This window comes from Rhinoraja longicauda, chromosome 8, assembly GCF_053455715.1.
Source record: "Rhinoraja longicauda isolate Sanriku21f chromosome 8, sRhiLon1.1, whole genome shotgun sequence".
Taxonomy (NCBI): domain Eukaryota; kingdom Metazoa; phylum Chordata; class Chondrichthyes; order Rajiformes; family Arhynchobatidae; genus Rhinoraja; species Rhinoraja longicauda.
In genome coordinates, this window is record NC_135960.1 from 52,089,390 (window position 1) to 52,104,774 (window position 15,385).

A 15,385-nucleotide genomic window follows, 5' to 3' on the forward strand; every position below is an offset into this window, starting at 1 on the left:
TAGGTTACTTAAATTAGATTAGGAAAAGTTAAACTAGGTTACATTAGGTCAGTTTACATTAGGTTTATATGGCAACAAATAAATAATATTCAATTTTTAAAAAGAGCTTGAAATATTGCAATATATATATACAATTATTTACAAAACAGAAAATACAGTGCACACCACTGGGGGAGAGAGAGTGGGTGAGAGCGGGGAGGGGAAAGGTGTCAGATGGTCTGGTGAAGGAGCGCCGACACTTGCGGGGGCTGCTCCCTCACTCCTCTCTCTCTCCCTATTCCCCCTCTCTCTCCCGCCCTCCCAGAGCCAGCGAGATCTGCGCCTCTCCTTCACTCACTCCCCGGCCCCATCTCTCTCTAACGCAGCGAAATAAGAACAAATACAAGTGTCGTCGTTGTTCAGAAGCCCCGCATCCCCGGGGTGAGCAGCGGCAGCGAGGAAGGAAGATTCACTTGTGTTTGTTCTTATTTTGCGGTGTTTGAGCGACATGGGGCCGGGGAAGAGAGTGGAGGAGTGGCGCAGATCTCGCTGGCGCTGGGAAAAAGGGAGAGAGAGAGGAGGGAGCGAGGGGAGAGAGCAGCCCCCGCAAGTGATACAAGACTCTGGGGTGGGGTGGGGGGAGCATAATTATCTCATGGTTTACATTGGTAGAAAAGTGTTGAGTTTCAGTTGGAAATACGTTGAACATTCAGTTGCATGTAGTCTCAATAATTAAAAATAATTATTGGAGTTAGAACCATACAGCATAGCAACAGACCATTCAGTCCACTGAGGCTAAGTTGACCCTCAACCACCCATCTATATCTCAAGGAGAATGGGGTTTAGAGGAAACAATAGATCAGCCATGATTGAATGCTGCATCAGACTCGATGGGCCGAATGGACTAACTGATCCTGTGCCTTATGCTAATTTTACATTTATTCTCCCATTGTTCTCATCAACTCACCTCAGATTCTACCCCTCACCCACACACTGAGGTAATTTACTGTAGCAAATTAATCCTACTGATCTGGTTTCCTTTCACATCTGAGAGAGGAAACCCATGGGGTTAGACGAGGATTGTAAATCCTTCACCGGCTGAGGTCAGGATCCAACCTGGGTCCCCAGTAACTCCACTGACTGCCCCCACCAAGTTCTTTTGTCATTCAAGCTATTCTCGTCCTACCACGGGGATGTAAAGTAAAACTAATCGAGCATTCTTCTGTCTTTGGTGAACTTTATTCACATTAATTACCCAACAGTTGTTTTTGACAGACACAAAAATGCTGGAGTAACTCAGTGGGACAGGCAGCATCTCTGGATACTTCAGCATTTTATGTCTAAAACCAGCATCTGCAGTTCCTTCATACAACAGTTAGTTTATTATGTCATGCAGTATTATAATAAATTGTTCATTGAAGTTGGTGAGGCTCAGACAAGAGCAGGAAATGGCACCTAGTGAACCAGATGCCAATCTATCAGAATTCCAATTGGTCGGAAAGCAGATATTTAGAGATTTACTTTTAACAGGTTCTAAGCACCAGAGGTGATAGCAGTTTTTAAAATTATGTTTACATGATGGAATACTTTTTCACATTATGGACTTAAATTCTGGAAACTGGTTAAATAAATGAATTATGAACTTGAGCTTCATGCATTACCATGATAGAAATGATGACTAGAGGAGGCAGTTCTAATAATGGAGATAGCCCTTTTGAGAGGTATGCAGCCAAGTACATCAGAGCACCATACCTAAGCAGAGGCACGCAAAGTAGAACCTAGGATTGTTTTGAGCTGTTTGAAAGGCTGCCCATCCGTGTGATTTAATGAGAATAAAGTGTGTGTCTATATATAATATAGACACACATGCATATATATATATATATATATTTGGAAATAAGTTCATTAAAAAAAGTAGTCATTTCAAAATACCATAAAATGCTTGTGTTTAACCAATTTATTTACCGTCAGGACATTTGACAGGTAGATTGGAGGCGACAGTTTGACGGTCAGGTAAGCGTGGGAATTTTCACAAAGTTTTTGGCCTCAGCCATTATATTTAAAGTGAGCTCCAAACCCAGATATTCAACCCAGAAACGAGAAATGACTACTTATTTTAATATAATGTGCTTCTAAATGCATCTTACCTGGGGACAGCATGCGACAGCGACCGCAATGAGCTACGATGCCTGGCGACAAGCCAGCTGTCGCCGAGAGATTTCAAACCATTTGATTTCTCGACAAACTTTGGAAGACTCCTCACGATCATACCTGCGACACGTCGGCGACAGCCTAGTTGCCTAAGTGGGACAGGCCCTTAACTATCAAAATGCTGTTTTTAGAAGATTTTAAAAGATTACACTAATCTTTAGATACTTTAAATTTGATCTAGAAACAAGGAACTGGCAGTCTGAATAAGGGTCCTGATTCAAACCTTCACCAATCCATGTTCTCCAGAGATGCTGACTGACATTTCAGCATTGTGTCTTTTGCATTTGTCTTTGAGCTACATTTTTTTGTTTAATCATGGCTAGCAACCTACAGATTTATAATATGTAAGCACATGGTTAAAATGTTTCTCTAATACGACTGATTGTAATTCCAAATACACTGAAATATTGGAAATGCCTGTAAGAAAAGATTGTGGATTGAAAAAACCCCAAATTCAGATAACAGGTCTTGTGTCCAAATGTCAAGTTCATGGCAACACATTAGAAGATCACTGTACCTGCAGAGAATACAAAAAACAAGGTGCATGGATGCGTAAGCAAGATACATTACAGCGACCCTATGAATAATGATTGCACAAAGTTTAGGATTTATTAATATCAAAGCCTTACAAATCAAAATAATATTGAAGTGCAGAATCTAGATTACATTTAAATATCTTGGATGCAATTGTCTTACTTTTCATAGTCAATTAGAAATTCAGCATGGAAACAAGACCTTTGGCCCAAGTCCACACCTATCATCAACCACTATTTTGCAGCAATCCAATGTTAATCCAAATTTTTTCCTATCCACCTTTCATCAACTCCACTGCTTGCCTATACATTGGGGACAATTTGCACTGGCCAATTAACATCACCTAATCCTCCGTCATCGGAAGATGAAAGGAAACTGGAGCACCGAGATGAAACCCACATGGTTGCAGGGAGAACATGCAAACCTCTACATAGAAAATACCTGCTCAGGACTGAATTTATACGTCTTGTTATCAATCCAATTCATCACAGGACTTGTTATCACTGAAAATAAATGCTAATTATTTATGCATTTGCATTATTTCCAAAATGAAGCTCATATAAGAAAACTGATAAATACCTAATCCTATTCATAGTTGCCTATCTTGTAGTTTAAAAAAATATATAGTACGTACATATAACCCTCAGTTGTATTCTAATTAATTTATGAAACTTTAACAAAAAATCTGATACACATAAGATAGTTAAAACCTTCGCCAAGAAATCTAAATCAGTGAGAATATGAGGTTACTTGTAGAATCCATGTTACACATTAAGATTCAAATTCTGCATCATCAGCAAATTGCTATCAAACGGCTAGTGGTCCTGATGAATAATGAATTCTCTATGTCCTGATATAATCCAGTTATGAGTTAAAACCAACAAAACAGGCCAAGAAGTATCACCATGCAGACTAAACTTCCAAGCAACAACCTGCTATTTCCAACTGAACATTTATAAAAAACTTCGAAGTAGTGTTATGTCTTTTTCAAACAATTATATTTATCATGAACGGGACATAGAGAACAATAAAGCACAGGAATAGGCCCTTTGGACCATGGTGTCTGCAGTGACCATGTGGCCAATCCAAAACTAATACAATCTCTCTGCACAAGGTCCATAATCCTAAATTAACTCTCTATTCACATCTGTCTAACTGCTTCCTAAATGTCACTGACGCATCTGCTTCGATTACTTTCCCTGGCAGCATGTCCCTGGAACCTACCATCCTTTGTGTGCAAACGTGCCTCATAAATGTTTCAACTATCCGCTCTCCCCATAATTCTGCACCCTCTAGTGACCTTTCTATCCTGGGAAAAAGACTGACCGTTTACCTTACCTATGCCTTTATATACCTAGGTTGCCCCCCACCCCTTCAGCTTCCGATGCTCCAGAGAAGAAAATCCAAGTTTGTCCAACCTTTCCTTGCAACGATAGGAACTGATAGGCTGGTACGTTTGGGAGCCAGTCTGGACTCGGCTGAATAAATTCTGTGTAGAAAGAACATTTCATATATCTCAGCCTTAAGACTTTAGAGGTACAGCGTGGATACGGTAGCCCTTCGGCCTACTGAGTGCACTGACCACCGATCACCAGTATATTAGTTCCATGTTCTCCCAGTTTCACATTCTATACACTAGGGCTGATTTAGAGGCAAATTAACCTACAAACATGTACAGATTTGGATCGTGGGAGGAAAACGGAGCACCCGGAGAAAACCCACGTGGTCACAAGCAGAGCGTGCAAACTCCACACAGACAGCACACATAGGATTAAACCAAGGTGTCTAGCAGTGCAAGGCAGCAACTCTACCACTGAGCCACCTCAATAATAATTTTATCTACATCACGCTAGTGAGCCATGCTCCATTATGTGGCTAAGTATGCACACAAGCCCTGCCTTTCCCTTTCAATAATGATAGATATAGCAAAAGAACATCTGGCATTGAACTGCTGTTAAGATTCAATACCAGTGTGGAGCCACCAGAGGTCCAGCACTCCTGAGATCGAGGTGGTTTGCTGGGAGCATTTACGGAAAAATTGCAGACGGCACTGGCTCTTAGAGTATCTTGTGAATTTCAACTTTTGAGTTAACTCGTTGACTCAAAAGTTAACTGGCTGATCTTACCTCTGGTACAGATCCACCTCTCATCAGCAGTCTGTGCCTATGGTCAGCAAAAAACAACCACTCTTGATGGGTTCATATTAACATTGCTGTCGAAGGAACCAAGTTTGTGTGAATTGATGTACATTTTCTACATCAGGCAACTAAACCATCCTATTAGCAACGAGAGAGCAGTCCTGAGCTACTATATACCTCATTGGAGACCCTCGGACTATCTTTAATCAGACTTTACATTGTACTATACGTTATTCCCTTTATCTGTATACTGAACAGCTCGATTGTAATCATGTATAGTTTTCCTCTGACAACTAAAGGCTTTAAGCTGTGCCTCACACGTGACAATAAACTAAACTAAAAATATTTTAGGATTATTAAAATAAATCTTTAAACTATGTGACTGATCAGCGGAATGAGAATTTTATTTTGTTCATTATCATTCCTCAAGTATGAAAGCGCTTTGAAATTCACTTAAAATATTGTCTGCTACCAGCCCCCATTCCTCTCCCCCTGCAACAACCTCCCCCCCACCCCTCACAAATCCATCAGCTTAGGGTGCAAGACAAGATCATCTTAGAAATGTACGTTCTTGAAGACACTTTTCTTACATGGGTGTCATTTTATAAAATGAGAATTATGCAGACATAAATATCTGAATTATTTTTTCAAATATCACTGCTTACCACAGGTGTGCCACCAAACCCACCATCCATTTAATTACTTTCTTTCCCAATCAAACCCTTTTCTCTTGTTTATCATTGACAGTGCAGAGCTGTGGTTTCAAGCTGAATTACCTCTGATTTGCTACAATTTATCTGTCAGATCTTCAATGGCTTAACTATGTGTCCATTAGAAACTCATTGTTCACTCTTTAAATTAAGCACCTATACAGAGTTTACGATGTGTTCTCCAAAAACAGAGGGATGAATTTTATTCTCAGCATGTACATCAACTGTGTTTCATCTCCATATAATGTGACAACCTCAGTTTAGCAATGCAACATATCCACATCCACAATTAAATATTTGTGTCAGCATGTTAGTTTACTTCAAACGAAATGATTTTTTTCCAGGTAAGAAATGAGGGGTTAAGAGATTCTCATCTCTGGTCCTAGCACAGATGCAAGACCTCAAATTGAGGAAATCATTATGGTTTATAGTTTACCAGAAAGCAACAACTTGTCCTCCATTCCTCTTCTGAGTACTAACGTTTATACAGTTTTAAGAACATTCTATTTAAAGGTATTGGTGTTGGGTCAGGGTAGGGAAAAGCATGATGCTACTGACATGCCAGAGTCATACAACATACCTTTGGATCAACTTACCCATGCCCACCAACATGCCTCATCTACACTAATCCCACCTGCCTGTGTTTGGCCCATATCCCTCCAAACCTATCCTATCCATGTACCTGTCTAAATGTTTCTTAAACGTTGTGATGGTACCTGCCTCAACTAACCACCAGCAGCTCATTCCATACGCCTACCACTTTTGTATAAAAATGGTGCCCCTCAGGTTCCTATTAAATCTCCTATTAAATTTTAGGTGTATTAATTTTCCCAAGGCAATAACTAGTTGAACCCAAACGCAGATCTCAGTGGGACTCCATTGGTTATTGACTGCCAACCCAGAACAGATGCTTTTATTCCTACTTGGCTTCCCATATGTCAACCCATTTTCAATCCATGCAAGTGTATTATCCTTGACCCCATGTTCGTCAATTTTGTACACTGGCCTTTTGTAATGGAATTTATTAAATGCCTTCTGAAACCACATTCACAGGTTCTTCATCCATTAGAATGACACAGCACAGAAACAGGCCCAGCTTGTCTATGCCAACTAAGATGCCCCACCTAAGCTAAGCTCCATTTACCAGCAGTTGGCCCATATCCCTGCAAACCTATCCAAACCAGGCCAAACGTCTTTTAAATGTTGTTACTATAGCTGCCTGAACTACTTCCCCAGGCAGTTCATTCCACATACCCACCATCCTCTATGTGAAAAAGTAGCACCTCAGGTTTCTATTAAATCTTTCTCCTATCGCCTTAAACCTATAAATCCATAACTGGTGAAAAATTCCTCAGTGATTCATAAATTTCTACTCTAGTAGGCAATATTGTGAGAATGATGTCCACCAAAGAACAAAGACCATCCTGGTCTGAATGTTTACAGCAATTCCTTGTTGCTGCCTCGATCATTAGCGATCCAAAATCAACACAGGAGCACTGTCAACACCAAGACAACAGTGGTGCAAGGAGACAATCTTCCTTCATCTCAAGGCAGCTAGGGATGGGTAATACCTACGATTTTTTCTTTATATCTCAAGGAAGAAATTGAAACAGATTAAATTATCAATGCCCAAACCATGTCCAATGGTATTTTTCCACCAATTATTTTAGAGAATTTTCTGAAACTCCTTTTACAAATGATACTGCTACATTGTTATTCAGAATCCAAGAATGCACAAGACTAGATTGCAACTTGTACATTGAAAATGTTTGTCCCATTGCCACAATGAAATATGAGTCAAAAAAATACAATTCAATCACATTCACATAACAATCCAGGTTTTTCTTGTTCACAACTAACAATGTCACCAGAAGACTGTGGATGGTATCATTACTTCAATGAGGTAGAATGACTTCAGGATATAGCAAGTAATTTCACAAGGCAGCTTTCAATCTGCCATCAGTGCATGAAATGTGATTTGTAGAAGGTACTGTAGCTAGTTTCAGGGAAAGCTTAAGTATGCCTCATAACGTTTAAACATGATTGTTTTTCAATTTCGCACTCCATTCTCTGGTTTGTACAGCATCACACTAAAACAGCTTCATGTACTGATGTTTTTAAAAGAATAATTATATTTGCAGATTATTTTGTCTTCTAAAGATTATAAACTGCAAGTGCAGACCACTTGCAGTATCAGTTCTGTCTTGCAGAAGAAATGGCGTTAATGATAAGTGGGTCTATTTATAGTGTGAAATCTCAGACTGTGCTTAAAATGATTGAGCCCTGGCAGATCGCATGCTTGATATAATTGGCATACAACAGTGGCTAGTCTAAATTGCACTTGATTATTAATCAAAGTATCCTGAGAGAACCAGATTTTATTGTTGCATTGCTGATCTCTCAAACTATTGCCTTTCTTGATCTACAGTAATTTCTGACAAAGGAGACAAGGTAAATGCAAACATCTTTAGAAACATAAAACTGATGGTCAAGGATTTGTGTACAGAATCTGTCATTAGTTTTCAACTTCTGCATCAGTCAATAGCTTGGTCACATTTGTATTCACAACCTCCAATCTACCTTGAAAGTATAATTTACCATACCTGTTATATTATTCTATTTAGCATGTTTGTTGCTCAGTTTTGTAAATGTACATTCAGTTCTGCACAATATTTGCATAAAAATCAAAATCATTTTAAAATGGAACTTTGAATTTTTGCAATAATTTGCAAACATTTTACATTCAACACAGTAATTTAAGTTATAGACTGATGAAAGCTAGAAGAGCTTTTGGTTTATTAAGGGATGACTTTTATTACAATCTAAGTCAACAATTTGACCTGTAACTGGGGAAATTCTATATAAAACAAAATCATGCAGAGTTAGTTTAGAACCCACCTCTCTGCAAAGAAAAATAGCAAAAATACTCATGATGCCTATCATAAATTCTTCTTTGTCAAGGAAACTATTTATTTATCACATCAAGGATAGGAAAGGTTTAGATGGATATGGGCCAAATATAGGTGGATAAGACCAGTATAGATGGAGCATCTTGGTCGGCATGGGCAAGTTGGGCCGAAGGGCCTGTTTCCATGCTGAATGACTCCTTGACGCTATCTCCTTATCACAATGAGGCGTTTCACAAGGAAAAAAACACTTGTTAAACTGAATGGCCTGTTTCTGTGCTGCAAGATCAGACAATTACTTGTTCGCAACAAATTTTAAACTCTCCTTTTTCATGCACGCCCAGCATCAGCCTGACAGGATATTACAAAACATAACAGGCAAACAGATTTATTTTACTAGAAGAATGATAAAATATTGGTACAGAAATTAGCCAAAGGTTACACAGTATAATTTTCATAGTTATTATTTAGTGGAATAAATGTTGCTGTACTGCATGCTGTCATGCACATGAGCACACAAAGTCTTCATTTAGAGTGGATAAGACATTTTCTATTATGACTACTATTAAACATGATTCCTTGCTTGCATTTCTCATACCATACTGATCCCTAGAGACTCGTTATACATTATGCAAGTAGATACCGAATGGTTTGTGACTAACAGATCACTGTGATGCATAATAGCTACATCAAAACACTTGTACAGTGAAAGGGGGGGGGGGGGGGGGATGATAGAAATATAGCAAATATCCCAAGTAAAAGCAAAATCTGATTTCCATGTAAGAAATACTGAACAATTCAAGTGGCATCTTGACAGACAGAATGCCAGGTACAAACTATTTGTATCTTGACATGTTACTTACCACTGTGCTAGACTGCACATTGATGGATATGCCAGCATAGTCCATGTGTCAGGAACGTTATCAAAGAAAAGTGCTGTCTGCAGTAGCTCCATCTCTGATGAAATTGCTAACTCGCCCTAACAAAAGCAAGGAGGAATGCAGTTTGTACTATAAAAACAATTATGATACACAGATGTGATGAATAGCTCAGCTATTAAATAGGCTTTTGCATCAACTACAAAACCGAAAAAAAACACATATTTTGTTCATGCACGAAAGTGCATTCCAGAATACGATCATAATTCTGTACTTCGATTGCTTTTTAACAAATTGAGACTGCAACTTGGTTTGCTTGCTTTGACAAAGCGTGGAATTAGATGCAAGAATGATCTACACATACACTTTTTGGGGATTTCTTCAGCAACATAATAAATTGATGCAAACTAAAATGCCAATGGATTATACCACCTTCAGTTGTGCTGTCTAATCGTTCTTGCTCTTTTTAAACATTTTATAAACATTAGCAAGTAGTAATGAAAAATATTTGGGTTTTAAATTGCAAAGAACTCCTGTAAAGAATTATACAATAAACTCAAAAAACAAATATTTTGATCCTGGTCAGATTTAGAGATGTGAAGGAAGGATTTGACCATTGTTTTGTCTGTAACAGTGAGTACAAAAAGCTTATTTGGGTAGCGCATTTGGCTCTCACTTCACGTGAAAGTGCACAGACCAATCTTGCCACTGAAGAGAGGAATTAAGCCGCTTTGAGTGGATTAATCAAGGCACTACAAAACTGCTTGATTCCATTCCCAAAACCAGCAGAAACTGCACGGGGAGTTATCTAAGTGACAATTGTTGCCAACCACATGACACTTTAAATGTTTGACAGACCTCACTGAAAGGCAGGTGATCTGTTTTAAAAATTATGCTTATTTGAAACTGGGAAGAGCAGGTGTACCTCCTGGCTGTGCAACTATCTTCTAGGTAAGCGTAACACTGGCTGCCAAATTTTGATAAGATTAACACGAATTGGACAGTCAGATACTGAATATGACTTGAAGAGGTGCAAGCAGGAAGTGATGGTGACAAGCAGCGTAGAGGGAGAAAGTGGCCTTTGACTCAGTAAGCAGCAAACTAGTAAAACAAGTTAGCTTTGCCCAATGCCCAACTCCCAAGAATGAATTCAAAAATTATGTTTTATTGTGTGCAACCACATCAACAATTTTCTTAAAACACCACAACGCCACACACCTACCATTTTATTTTCTAATAACGTACAAATCATTCATTTGGAAAAGTATAGGCTAAACTGGAGAACTACAGGAAGTGAACACTTCTGCGGTATTTCTTGAAGAGAAATGCAAGAATTTAATATTAGCTTTGTCAGAAGGTGTTTTAATATTTCTTCATTGATGTGAAATATTGAAAATTTACGTCACTATGTTATAACTTTGTAAGCACTTTACAAAGTTATAACAGATTAACAGTTATAACAGATTAACAGGAAAATATTGGTGAAATACAATATTTTTTTAAATATTGTACAATACTATCGGTGCAATTTTACTCGTGTCTTTCTTTCAACCCCAGATCAAGTTCCTTTAATGTATGCCTTATTTCTTGAATTAGGATATTCATTCTTTCGCATTACATGTTGTATTCCTCTGGCAGTTTTTACAAAATGTCATCCAAGATTATTTTTACCTTTAAAAGCAGTATAAATTGAATATGAAAGCTGATTCCTATTTGTATTGCCTTTTCAGTAACAAATCAAATTATTTCTCAATATGTACTGATTTCTTTATTTTTGTGTTCTTCCAATAAAAATATCAATAGATTACTTTTAAATATTAAAATTAAGAACAATAGATTTCTGGATATTAAAGGAATCAGAATATGGGGACAGGGCTTGAAATGGTGTTGAGGCAGGGGATTATCTATGATCTTGTTAAATGAACCTGATTTTACATGGATTATCTTTATAAGCAATATTGATGTCAATTGAGATGGGCAAATTTAGTTTTTATACAGAACTAGCCACCAGGGATGGTGATGCAGGCAAATATGATAGTAGCATTTTAAAAGAGTTTTAGATAGACATATGGATATGCAGGGAATGGACGGATGTAGATCACGGCAGGCAGAGATTATTAGTTTAACGGCATCATGTTCGGCATGGACATTATGGCCCAAACGGTCTGTTTCTGTGCTTTACTGTTCTATTATGCTCAATTGTTTAAGCATTCATCAAACCAAATACGACCCAAGTTAATTCTCAATACAGAATGCCCTTATCGCCAATGCAACAACAGCTATGTAAAATATTTGGCTACTTGTTCCCATCTTCTCGGGTTTTGCACAATCAGCTAGAAATGTCATCTTTTGTTTCTCCCGATAAAAATTGAACATTTTAACATTTATATTTCTGACCTTTTCTTCAACAGTTTGTATGACTCTTTCAGCAGTCATTGAATCTCTGGGCTGCATTTCCAGTAAGGTACGCAGAAGATTGACCGAAGTCCCAGTTAAGAATTCAATCTCCGCATTCGAGTGGAGACCATAATGTGCAGGACTCTCAGGCGGTAACATTTCATCAATGTATCTGTGATAACCATTGTAATCAAGATTCGATGGTGGTACAAAACCAGGAGCTAAAGCTAGTTTACTTTCAAACTGGAAAAAAACAAGGAACCAGAGAGTGCGAAATAAATCAATAAGATGCTTATTTACGACCTAATTTATTAAAATAGGATTAGCATCTTATTTATTTACAGAGTGATACAGCGTGGAAACAGGCCCTTCAGCACAATTTTCCCACACTGACCAATATGTCCCATCGACACTAGTCCCACCTGCCTGCATTTGGCCTATATCCCTCCAAACTTGTCCTATCCCTGTACCTGTCTAATTGTTTCTGAAAAATTGCAATAGTCCCTGCCTCAACTACCTCCTCTGGCAGCTCATTGTGCATCTACCCGATCTATTCCTCTTATGAGTTTATACACCTCCATCAGATCACCCCTCTCTTTTTTTCTTGCGTGTGGCGTGCACAGCCTAAAGTTTTAGGTCAAGGGTAGACATCCAGGCCAGGGCAGCATCATTTGCTGGGTGGATGGCCTTGATGCCAACAGGGAAAAGCCTCAGTGAGCAGTCATTCACAATGTGTGGGATAGTCTGGTCTGGATATCCGCAGTCGCAAGCAGGGCTGTCTGTCATCCCCCACTTGTGCAGGTTCTTGCATGGAGGGTGCGGATCCTGTTCAGGGTTAGCCATTGTTTGCGATGGAGGTCAAATCCCAGTGGTTTCACTGTGGGGTCTGTGATGACCTCTCCGTTGTTGGTGTTGGCATCTTTCCAGGCTCTGCCCAACTCAGTCTTAGGGTCAAAGTCTTCCAGGGATTTGGCTGAAGACCAGAAGGGTTTGCGGGACTTCAGGTGCATGTTGGGCAGATTGTTCAAGTCAGCATGGATGAGAAGGTCAGGGTTAGCCTTGATGGTGCACCAATCTTTCAACATCCTCTCCATTATGAGTATGCTGGGAGGGGCGATGTGAGAGAGGACAGGGAGCCACTGCAAAGGTGTTGACTTAAGCGTCCCTGTGATGACCCATATTGCAGAGTTAAGGACAGTGTCAACTCGTTTGGTGTGGCAGCTATTAGCCCAAGCTGTTGAGCAAAACTCAGCTGTTGAGTAGACTAGAGCTAAGCTTGCAGCATGGAGCACAATCTAATAGATGTAGTGTTTTGGTGTCACTTTTGACAATGCCACTAGTGACCCGTATCCCAAACGGCCCTGCTCAGGGCCTAAACTCCCACAGCATTGGGAAATCTCTACACATCTACCAGCTAAATGTGGAAGGAATGTCCAGGGCAAAGAATGAATACATCTCAAGATCTGCTAAGGACCTTAATGCTGATGTCCTCTTTCTACAAGAGACGCACATCGCTGATACCTCATGTGCTTCCAAGCTCCGTATCTACGGCTTCAAGCTTGTTGCTGCTGTTTGCCACGAAAAATACGGCATTGCTACTTACTTGAGTTATGACATACATGATTTTTGTGTTCTTGAGATCACACCTCATCCTCCTGCACTCCAAGGGATAGAGTCCCAGCCTGTCAAACTCTCCCTATAGCTCTGATCCTCGAGTTCTGGCAACATCCTTGTAAATATTCTCGTACCCTTTCCAACCTGACAACTTATTTATTTAATGATTCTGTCAAAATGAGGAATATTATTAGCATGTAACCCAAGGGTAACAAAATAATTCTCGTAAAGTCCCACAGCACGAAAACAGGCCCTCATGCTGACCAAAATGCCCTATCTGCACTAGTCCCACCTGCCCTCATTTGGCCCATATCCCTCTAAACCTTTCCTATCGATATAATTCTCTTCAAGAGTGGTGAAACTTTGGAATTATTTACACTATAAAGGTGTTGACATAATAATTGCCTGAATTCATAATTCTGATCGTTGGATTCTGGGTATTAAAAGCATATTCAATATGAAGGCAAGGCAGCATAAATGATATTAAGGTAGTTGATCATTAATGTTCTTATTGAATAGTTGAGCAGACACCAGCCGAACTGCCTCCTCCTTCGTGTTTCTTATAACAAGATATGTCACTCATGAATAAAAAATGAAAACATCACATGCTTACTTTTAATTAGGACAAATGTTTTGAAACTGCGGGGTATCCATAATTTTGCAAGTGCACAATTAATACGAAGCAAAAGTAACACACTTTAGACTTTCCAAAGTTTGGTTTCTTGTACTGCAATGTTTACTGCCCTCTCATCGCATTCCTAAAGTGCCATCACCTTCCTCACTGAAACACTCAGAGTAATCTATGATGAGGATTATTTTACTCCAAGAAAGGAGGGGGCATTTTGTGATAAGATGAGCACAAAAGATGACAAATAGCTAATCGAGCAGTAGAGGTGAGAAACCACAGGTGAAAAATGGAGAAATTGAAAAACAATGATTGAGGAGTAGGACTTAAAACATTAACATGTTTTCCCACTGGTTTGCACAGCTATTTAGATGCATCAGGAGGCCCAAACACACTGAGAGTTAATGATCTGGTTTTGTGGAAAATATGTTGTTTATTTTGCACATGGACATTGATTTAAAATGGAATTGTTTGCACACTGAGCAAGAAAAAACTAAATATATTTCCAGCAGGGGGAGCCCCAGCTCCAGTAACTTTAAAACTTCAGTAGCTCGTGCCACTCAGAATCCCGACCCGAAACGTTCCCTGCCCACACTCTCCAGAGATGCTGCCTGACGTGCTGAGTTATTCCCGCACTTTGTGACTTTTTTTTTGTAAACCAGCATCTGCATTTCCTTGTCTTCAGAATCATATTTACCACACACAGTACCTGATTAGGTTGCATGTACTCTTCCAGATAAGTAAGGCACAGTCTTCTGTCCTAGTCATCAGTAATGTGACCACCATACATAATTTCACCAAAGAGGTAACGCAGATCTTGCCATGGTACCTAAAACAACAAGTAATGTGTTCAGTATTTAAGTGTTAAAAACGACTGAATAAATTATTTATGAAGGTAGGTTGAGGAAGGATATACTTGCTATTGAGGGCGTGCAGCGCAGGTTCACGAGGTTAATTCCCGGAATGGCGAGACTGTCGTATGTTGAAAGACTGGAGCGACTGGGCTTGGATACTCTGGAAGTTAGAAGGATGAGAGGGGATCTTATTGAAACATATGATTATTAAGGGATTGGACACGCTAGAGGCAAGAAACATGTTCCCGATGTTGGGGGAATCCAGAATCAGGGGCCACATTTTAAGAATAAGGGGTAGGCCATTTAGAATGGAGATTGAGGAAGAACTTTTTCACTCAGAGAGTTGTGAAGCTGTGGAATTCTCTGCCTCAGAAGGCAGTGGAGGTCAATTCTCTGGATGCTTTCAAGAGAGAGTTAGATAGAGCCGTTAATGATAGCGGAGCCAGGGGATATGGGGAGAAGGCAGGAACAGGGTACTGATTGTGCATGATCAGCCATGATCACGGTGAATGGCGGTGCTGGCTCGAAGAGCTGAATGG

The 15,385-nt window shown here is 39.4% G+C and overlaps 1 pseudogene; it reads right to left on the reverse strand.

Annotated features, from left to right (window-relative positions):
* Positions 1-2,509: 2,509 nt before the first annotated feature.
* Positions 2,510-15,385, reverse strand: part of LOC144596366 (dynein axonemal heavy chain 11-like) — a 168,648-nt pseudogene continuing 155,772 nt past the window's right edge.